This window comes from Nelumbo nucifera, chromosome 2 (genome assembly GCF_055504915.1).
Source record: "Nelumbo nucifera cultivar China Antique chromosome 2, China Antique-T2T, whole genome shotgun sequence".
Classification (NCBI taxonomy): Eukaryota; Viridiplantae; Streptophyta; class Magnoliopsida; order Proteales; family Nelumbonaceae; genus Nelumbo; species Nelumbo nucifera.
In genome coordinates, this window is record NC_142650.1 from 85,072,955 (window position 1) to 85,081,166 (window position 8,212).

The following is an 8,212-nucleotide window of genomic DNA, read 5'->3' on the forward strand; positions in this document are numbered from 1 at the left end:
GCTGAGGACGCTTCTACAGACTACAATTCGAATGATGGAGGTCACCCGATTCTCAAGCTGGGCTGATCCCGGTTCACTCGCCGTTACTAGGGAAATCCTTGTTAGTTTCTTTTCTTCCGCTTATTGATATGCTTAAAATCAGAGGGTGGCCCCGCCTGACCTGGGGTCGCAAGGAAGGCTCCGTCAACAACGGATCCCTCATCGGGTCACACACTCGACACCCCAATGACAACACAACCTGCACGACGTCCAGCATTCCACCACCTAAGATTGAACCACCAACCGTCGTGGCACTTCGTTGTCAGGGGCCATCATTTGGGCCAACCACACCAAAACGGAATGGGAGGCCAACATCTGCACCAACACTCCAACACCTAATGGGGCATGGGAGGTAGGGGCAACGATGCGTGACGCCCAGGCAGGCGTGCCCTTGGCCCAGGGGCCTCGGGCGCAACTTGCGTTCAAAGACTCGATGGTTCATGGGATTCTGCAATTCACACCAAGTATTGCATTTTGCTACGTTCTTCATCGATGCGACAGCCGAGATATCCGTGGGGCAGGCATCGACAATGATCCTTTCGCAGGTTCACCTACGGAAACCTTGTTACGACTTCTCCTTCCTCTAAATGATAAGGTTCAGTGGACTTCTCGCGACGTCGCGAGCGGCGAACCACCCACGTCGCCGCGATCTGAACACTTCACTAGACTATTCAATCGGTAGGAGTGACGGGCGGTGTGTACAAAGGGCAGGGACATAGTCAACGCGAGCTGATGACTCACGCTTACTAGGAATTCTTCATTGAAGACCAACAATTGCAATGAACTATCCCCATCATGATGAAATTTTCAAAGATTACCCGGGCTTGTCGGCCAAGGCTATAGACTCGTTGAATACATGAGTGTAGCGCGCGGGCAGCCCAGAACATCTAAGGGCATCTCAGACCTGTTATTGCCTCAAACTTCCGTGGCTTAAACGGCCATAGTCCCTCTAAGAAGCTGGTCGCGGAGGGTGCCTCTGCATAGCTGGTTAGCAAGCTGAGGTCTCGTTCGTTAACGGAATTAACCAGACCAATCGCTCCACCAACTAAGAACAGCCATGCACCACCACCCATAGAATCAAGAAAGAGCTCTCAGTTTGTCAATCCTTACTATGCTTGGACCTAGTAAGTTTCCCCGTGTTGAGTCAAAATAAGCCGCAGGCTCCACTCCTGGTGGTGCCCTTCCGTCAATTCCTTTAAGTTTCAGCCTTGCGACCATACTCCCCACGGAACCCAAAGACTTTGATTTCTCATAAGGTGCTGGCGGAGTCCTAAAAGCAACATCTGCCGATCCCTGGTCGGCATCGTTTATGGTTGAGACTAGGACGGTATCTGATCGTCTTTGAGCCCCCAACTTTCGTTCTTGATTAATGAAAACATCCTTGGCAAATGCTTTCACAGTGGTTCGTCTTTCATAAATCCACGAATTTCACCTCTGACTATGAAATACGAATGCCCCCGACTATCCCTGTTAGTCATTACTCCGATCCTGAAGGCCAATGTAATAAGACCGAAATCCTATGATGTTATCCCATGCTAATGTATACAGAGCGTAGGTTTGCTTTGAGCACTCTAATTTCTTCAATGTAACAGCACCGGAGGCACGACCCGACCAGTTAAGGCCAGGAACACATCGTCCGTAGAAGGGACGAGATGACCGGTGCATACCGCAAGGCAGACCGGTCGACCCAACCCAAGGTCCAACTACGATTTTTTTAACTGCAACAACTTAAATATACGCTATTGGAGCTGGAATTACCGCGGCTGCTGGCACCAGACTTGCCCTCCAATGGATCCTCGTTAAGGGATTAAGAATGTACTCATTCCAATTACCAGACTCGTAGAGCCCGGTATTGTTATTTATTGTCACTACCTCCCCATGTCAAGATTGGGTAATTTGCGTGCCTGCTGCCTTCCTTGGATGTAGTAGCCATTTCTCAGGCTCCCTCTCCAGAATCGAACTCTAATTCTCCATCACCCGTCACCAACATAGTAGGCCACTATCCTACCATCGAAAGTTGGTAGGGCAGAAATTTGAATGATGCGTCGCCGGCACAAAGGCCGTGCGATTTGTCGAGTTATCATGAATCATCAAAGCAACGGGCAAAGTCCGCGTTGACCTTTTATCTAATAAATGCATCCCTTCCAGAAGTCGGGGTTTGGTGCATGTATTAGCTCTAGAATTACTACGGTTATCCGAGTAGTAGATACCATCAAACAAACTATAACTGATTTAATGAGCCATTCGCAGTTTCATAGTCTAAAATAGTTCATACTTACACATGCATGGCTTAATCTTTGAGGCAAGCATATGACAACTAGCAGGATCGACCAGGTAGCATTCATTGTCGACATCACAACCCGCATGGGACCATCCGAAAACATCGAACGCTCTACGCGGTTGCAATTATTGAGCACATATCAGGACATATAATAGGGTGGTAACAAGGGACCTAAGGCCCCTACCCTTGGCATCTTCCGCATCCAAGAGAACACACACTAGACATGTGCCGACTGCATTGCACAATCACAAGACAATGCATGGCATCACGTTCTACATGTTCATGGCTGCCTCACCCTCCACCGTGGGAGGAGAGAGACAAACTATCACTCGAGCGGTATCAATTCCATTTCTTTGGGTAGGCAACATAGGAACCATCCGCACATGCCCAGATAGCTACAACTAGCTTGGGCTAAACAGAAGAGGAGGGGCAGGTTAATGGTTCCGACCACAAGCACAGAGCCCATCAACACATGCCATCCAAACATCACTCACGCGCATCGCGTACACCTTCAGGCAACCACCCCCCAAACCAACGATGCATCAATGACACGTAGAATGGCCGAGGAAAGCAGCACCCAAAGGCCCCACTAAGCATGGAAAGCAACCACCAACATGAATCAACATCCGAAAAGGGGTCACCAGGAGATCACAAGAAATGCGAGAGATACCAACCGAGTTGCACCATTCCCACTCATGTGAGGTCCCCATGGGGGCTCCCAAGCTTGAAATAGGTACGCCACGGAGTCACCATGGAGTGCCCTGGGCAGCATGCGGGGAGGCACCCTAAGCACAATTGCCAAACACCTTGCACGTCACCTAACCCAGCATCGCTAACCCACAAACGCGTGTTCACGCGTAGGACGACACTGTTAAGGCTGCGGCAATGCACGCAGTGCTCAACACAGCAAGTGCGACCGCGCATGCTGCCGAGGGCACTGAACACAAGACACATCGCTTGCGATCAAGGGGAATTCAACAGACGTTGTGCTGCAATGCATGCATCGTCGCACTCCCAGATCACTTCTAGTGCACATCATTGTGCAGCAGCATGCACTATCAAGTAAAACCTTGCACATTGTGATGCACATCATTGCGCTACCATGTTGCGCTCGGTAAGCATCAATGTGCCGTCATGTCACCTCTAGTGCATGCAACTGCGCTACCCGTGCGTCATGGGTGACGGGGGGGAAGCCCCATGATTGCCAACGCTCGCCCAATGGCGCGCCCAGGGGGGAACCCCCCCACACTAATTTTATGAAAAGGTGAGCTAGTTTCGTGCAAGAAAGGTGCACAAAGACGAGTTTGGGACTGTCAATCAAAGCGGTGATATGGGGGTGTGTATGGGTGATATGTTGAAAGAGCAACAATGGTCACAAGTGCATTGTGGGTGTGCACATCCCTCGCACCACGACACACCACATGAGGCACCAATTGCAATGTGGGTGTGCGCACCCACATAGTGCAAAATGATGCAGCATGGGGCGTTGTGTGCAGTGTCAGCATATCCACCACGATGCACACCCACTTGCACCCTGTGTTAATAGGGCTGTCTTTAAACTACACACCATGCAAAGGTGGAAGGTGGAATTGGTGCACCTAACACAAGTGGTTGTGTTACATCCCTACACTACACACGGGGGGTGTAGTAGGGCTGTAAACTACTACACGGTGTGTTACAGCCCTGTCACAACAATAGTAGAAAGCACTACACGTGTAGTGTTAACACGTTTAACACACACCATGGTAGTTTAGTGTTTTCTAATATTGGTCACCGCCCATGGAGGCACCACAGTAACAACTTGCACCATGACACACCATGGTAGTTTAGTGTTTTCTAATATTGGTCACCGCACGTGGAGGCACCATAGTAACCACTTGCACGATGACACACCATGGGGGCACCACAGCACATCCACACATGGCAGTTCACGCATGCACAAGCCAGCACATGCACATGCATGCCCAGACACACACGCCCGCACACGCCCACCAGTGCACACCCACGCAGGTCCGCGCTCACCTGCACACGCACGCCCGCACACGCCCGCCAGCGCATGACTGCTAGCGCACGCCCGCTAGTGCACGGCCGCACACATATGCCTGCAAACGCAGGCCCGCGCACACGCCCACACACGCAGGCCCGCGTACAGCCGCCGCCCGCACACGCATGCACACACACAGGCCCGCGCTCGCACGCCCGCGCCCACGCACAACCGCCGCTCGCACACGTAGGTGAAAGAATTGTAGGATCCATGTAATGGACGCCAAGAAGGTTGCGGAATGGGTGGGCGAATTTCAAAAATTTTCCTACCTTCTTCCAACTGGGAATCATATTCCCTAAATTTAGAATTCACTATTCAAGGATTTAACTTGAACCATAATCAAACCAGATCTGAACCAAAAGTAAAAGGGTGGAATATACCAGATCCGGAGAAGCAGTATCTCCCAAAGTTGGTGTTCACGCCCAAAGAAGAAACCAAGATCCGCTCCTACTGAAGATGACACAGCTGTGGGTGGAACGGAACCAACAGAGTGCGTCCTACACACTGCATCCTTCCCAAGAATCCTTTGGAAACTTTGAACACTGAATCTTCTTCAATCATTTTTGCAAGACCGATGTCAAGAACTGGTTTCTTGACTTCTTTCCTCTACAAAGATCAAATCGTGTGAGAAGCAATGGCGGCGGCAGCTGGAGGAGAACTCCAAAGACGAAGACAGAAGAATTGCTTCTTTTCTCTTTGGAGTATGAATGAGATCTAATCTCAATTCGCAGGAAGCTTTCATGCTTTTCTTGAAACCCTTGGTTCGAAATCTGATGTTTTTCTCTCTTAGGGTTTCTCCTCCTTTCTTCTTGATTAAGAAACCTCCTAATTAGGAGTTATCCCAATCCAAATCAGTATTTGGATAGGAGATTATCTTAATTCTATCTGCAAATTAAGTTAGTTTACTCCTGTTCTTATTAGGAGGTTACCAGATTTAAATCTGATTTGAATTTGGTCTCCCAGAGTGGATAAGATTAAAAGGTCCTATCCTTTTGCTAACATTAATCTCAGATCCGCCCCATAGATGGGTGATCACATCAGCCCAGCTCGAAATGGGCTTTTGGCCCATTAAGTGTTCAGTGCTTAATTTGTTTCCAATCAGCTGCCCAGTTGGGCTTCTTGGTATGGCGTGGGACCCAAACATTGATCTACATACCAGCCACATGGGTTCGGCCTAGCCGATATCACTGAAAAACTCAATAAACCCCAGAGCCCATCACATGGACCCTATGGGCCCAACACTTACATTAAGTGGTCCCTGGGCCAAGCCATCTTATAAAAACCCAAGGACTGTGGGCAGGTGCAAAATTAGCCCATCAGGTACTATCCTAAATGGTCTTACGCTTAACCTCTCAGACCTTAATTATCAAACACTGCCCGACAAGAGAGGACCTCTCCCTCGGCTGCAAGGAACAGTGCCGCACTCTCCACTCACATGGATCCCAGGAATTAAAACCATTTGCAAACATTTCAAAACCGTACATATATATATATATATATATATATTAATTTTGCAAAACAAAATTCCAACGATTGAAATCAACTACCGGTAGTTTGGTTACCATCAGAGAGAGTGCATTCCTGATCATTACCCTTTGTCCGACAAAGGGGCTGATCCTGTCACTATGATCACCCACTCAGATGAATTCTCAGACAGTCCCAACATACTCAGGTTTTGATCCCCATCTAAGGATCTCACTGATTGGCATATCAAAGACAGCCTGATCCGATACCTAGTAAAGTGTCATAATCGAGTCTAGGGGTCAGGTGTAACTTTCTAGTTTTGCCCATCTATCTCCAAGGTCCAGGGCAATACTGGAAATCTGGTCCGGTTCAAAGATTCGAGTAATCCCATACTGCATGTGCCTTGGGTCTCACCCTGGTGGCCGAGACAGGCCATCCCAACACTTGGTGCCACACTAGTATCATCCTTGGCAGGATAAATCTCCCCAGACTTATCCAATGGCTGTGAACATTTAAAACTAACACGAGTCTCTATAAGTGTCCAGTTTTTGGGTCTTACACAGAATCATAGCAAACAACATGAATCAAACATGCACTTTATTTATTTACACTAAATAACAAAAGTACATCAAATTGGATTGAAGCTAAGGGCATACAAAACTGTCTAACAGCTCCCACTTGCACTTAGGTCCAATCTGGTACAAGCCAGAGTCCCATACCTTCCACGTGGTTCTCAAACACCTTCTATGTCAGTGGCTTAGTCAATGGGTCTGCCACATTATTCGCTGATGCTACCTTTTGAATTAGGACATCCCCTCTACCAACGATCTCCCGTAGTACGGGGTACTTCCTCTCGATGTGCTTTCACATCGAATGGGCCCGAGGTTTTTTAGCCTGGGCGATCGCTCCATTGTTGTCACACAACAACGGGATGGGTGATGTGCTGGACGGTATCACTCCCAATTCGTGTATGAATTTCTTCATCCACACGTCTTCCTTGGTAGCTTCACTTGCGGCAATGTACTCGGTCTCGGTTGTGGAATCTGCAGTGGATCCCTGTTTGCTGCTTTTCCAACAAACAACACACGATCCTATCGTGAAAACATACCCAGATGTAGACTTTCTATCATCTGGATCTAACTAGAAATCAGCATCAGTATACCCTAGAACTTGTCGTGAACTACCAATGAATACCTGACAAAACTCTTTTGTCCTTTGAAGGTATTTAAGTATGCTCTTCACAGCAGTCCAATGCTCCTGCCCTGGGTTGGCTTGAAATCTGCTTATCACACTCACCGCCTGAGCAATGTCCGGGCGAGTGCACAGCATGGCATACATGATGCTCCCCACGGCTGAGGCATAGGGAACATCTCTCTTGCTGTCAATCTCCTCAGAAGTTTTTGGAGACATCTTCTTGGAGAGAGTGACTCCATGCCTGAAATGAGCGTTTCCTTTCTTGGAGTTCTTGATGTTGTATCTTTTGACAATTTTGTCAATGTAAGCAGCCTCTGATTATCCAATTATCCACTTCGATCTATCTCTATAGAGTCGAAGACCCAGTATATATGAAGCTTTTCCAAGATCTTTCATGGAGAACTATTGTGATAGCCACACCTTGACTAAAGTCAACATTCCTACATCATTCCCAATGAGTAGGATATCGTCCACGTACAACACCAAAAAGGTGATCTTATCCCCATTGGACTTCCTGAAAAAATAGGGCTCATCCGGATTCTGCTCAAAATCAAACGTTTTGACAGCTGAATTAAAGCGGATGTTCCAACTCCTAGAAGCTTGCTTAAGTCCATATATGGATCTATTACGTTTAAATACCATGTGTTTCTGACCAGCAGTGATGAAGCCTTGTGGCTGCTGCATGTAGATGTCTTCACTAAGATCTCCATTCAGGAACGCAATTTTGACATCCATTTGCCAAATCTCGTAGTCATGGTACGCTGCTACAGCTAGCCGGATCCTTATGGATTTGAGCATGGCCACGGGCGAAAAGGTTTCCTCATAATCGATGCCTTCTTTTTGAGTATACCCTTTCGCCAACAAATGAGCTTTGTAGGTCTCAATCCTGCCATCGGGGCCCTTCTTCCTCTTGTAGATTCATTTGCAACCAATTGATTTTACCCCAGAGGGCGGATCTACTAGAGTCCAGACTCCATTGGTCTCCATTGAGTCCATCTCAGCTCTCATGGCCTCCACCCACTTCTGGGAATCTATGTCTAACATAGCTTTCGAATAAGTTACGGGATCCTCCTCACTAGTCAAGGCTTCTACCAGGTAACTATCCTGGTCATAACCATATCAGACTGGTGGTCTGGAAACCAGGGTGGACCTTCTAGGTTGGTCACTACCTGGAACTTGTGGGACATCTC

General features: G+C 48.1%; 2 non-coding genes across 2 annotated transcripts; both read right to left on the bottom strand.

Moving 5' to 3' along the window:
* Positions 1–408: 408 nt before the first annotated feature.
* LOC148802403 (5.8S ribosomal RNA) lies at positions 409–564 on the bottom strand. Its single transcript, XR_016083340.1, has one exon. It is a non-coding gene; the product is annotated as a 5.8S ribosomal RNA (ribosomal RNA).
* A 3-nt stretch (positions 565–567) lies between these two features.
* LOC148802404 (18S ribosomal RNA) lies at positions 568–2,376 on the bottom strand. The gene has a single exon (XR_016083287.1). It is a non-coding gene; the product is annotated as an 18S ribosomal RNA (ribosomal RNA).
* Positions 2,377–8,212: the final 5,836 nt, after the last annotated feature.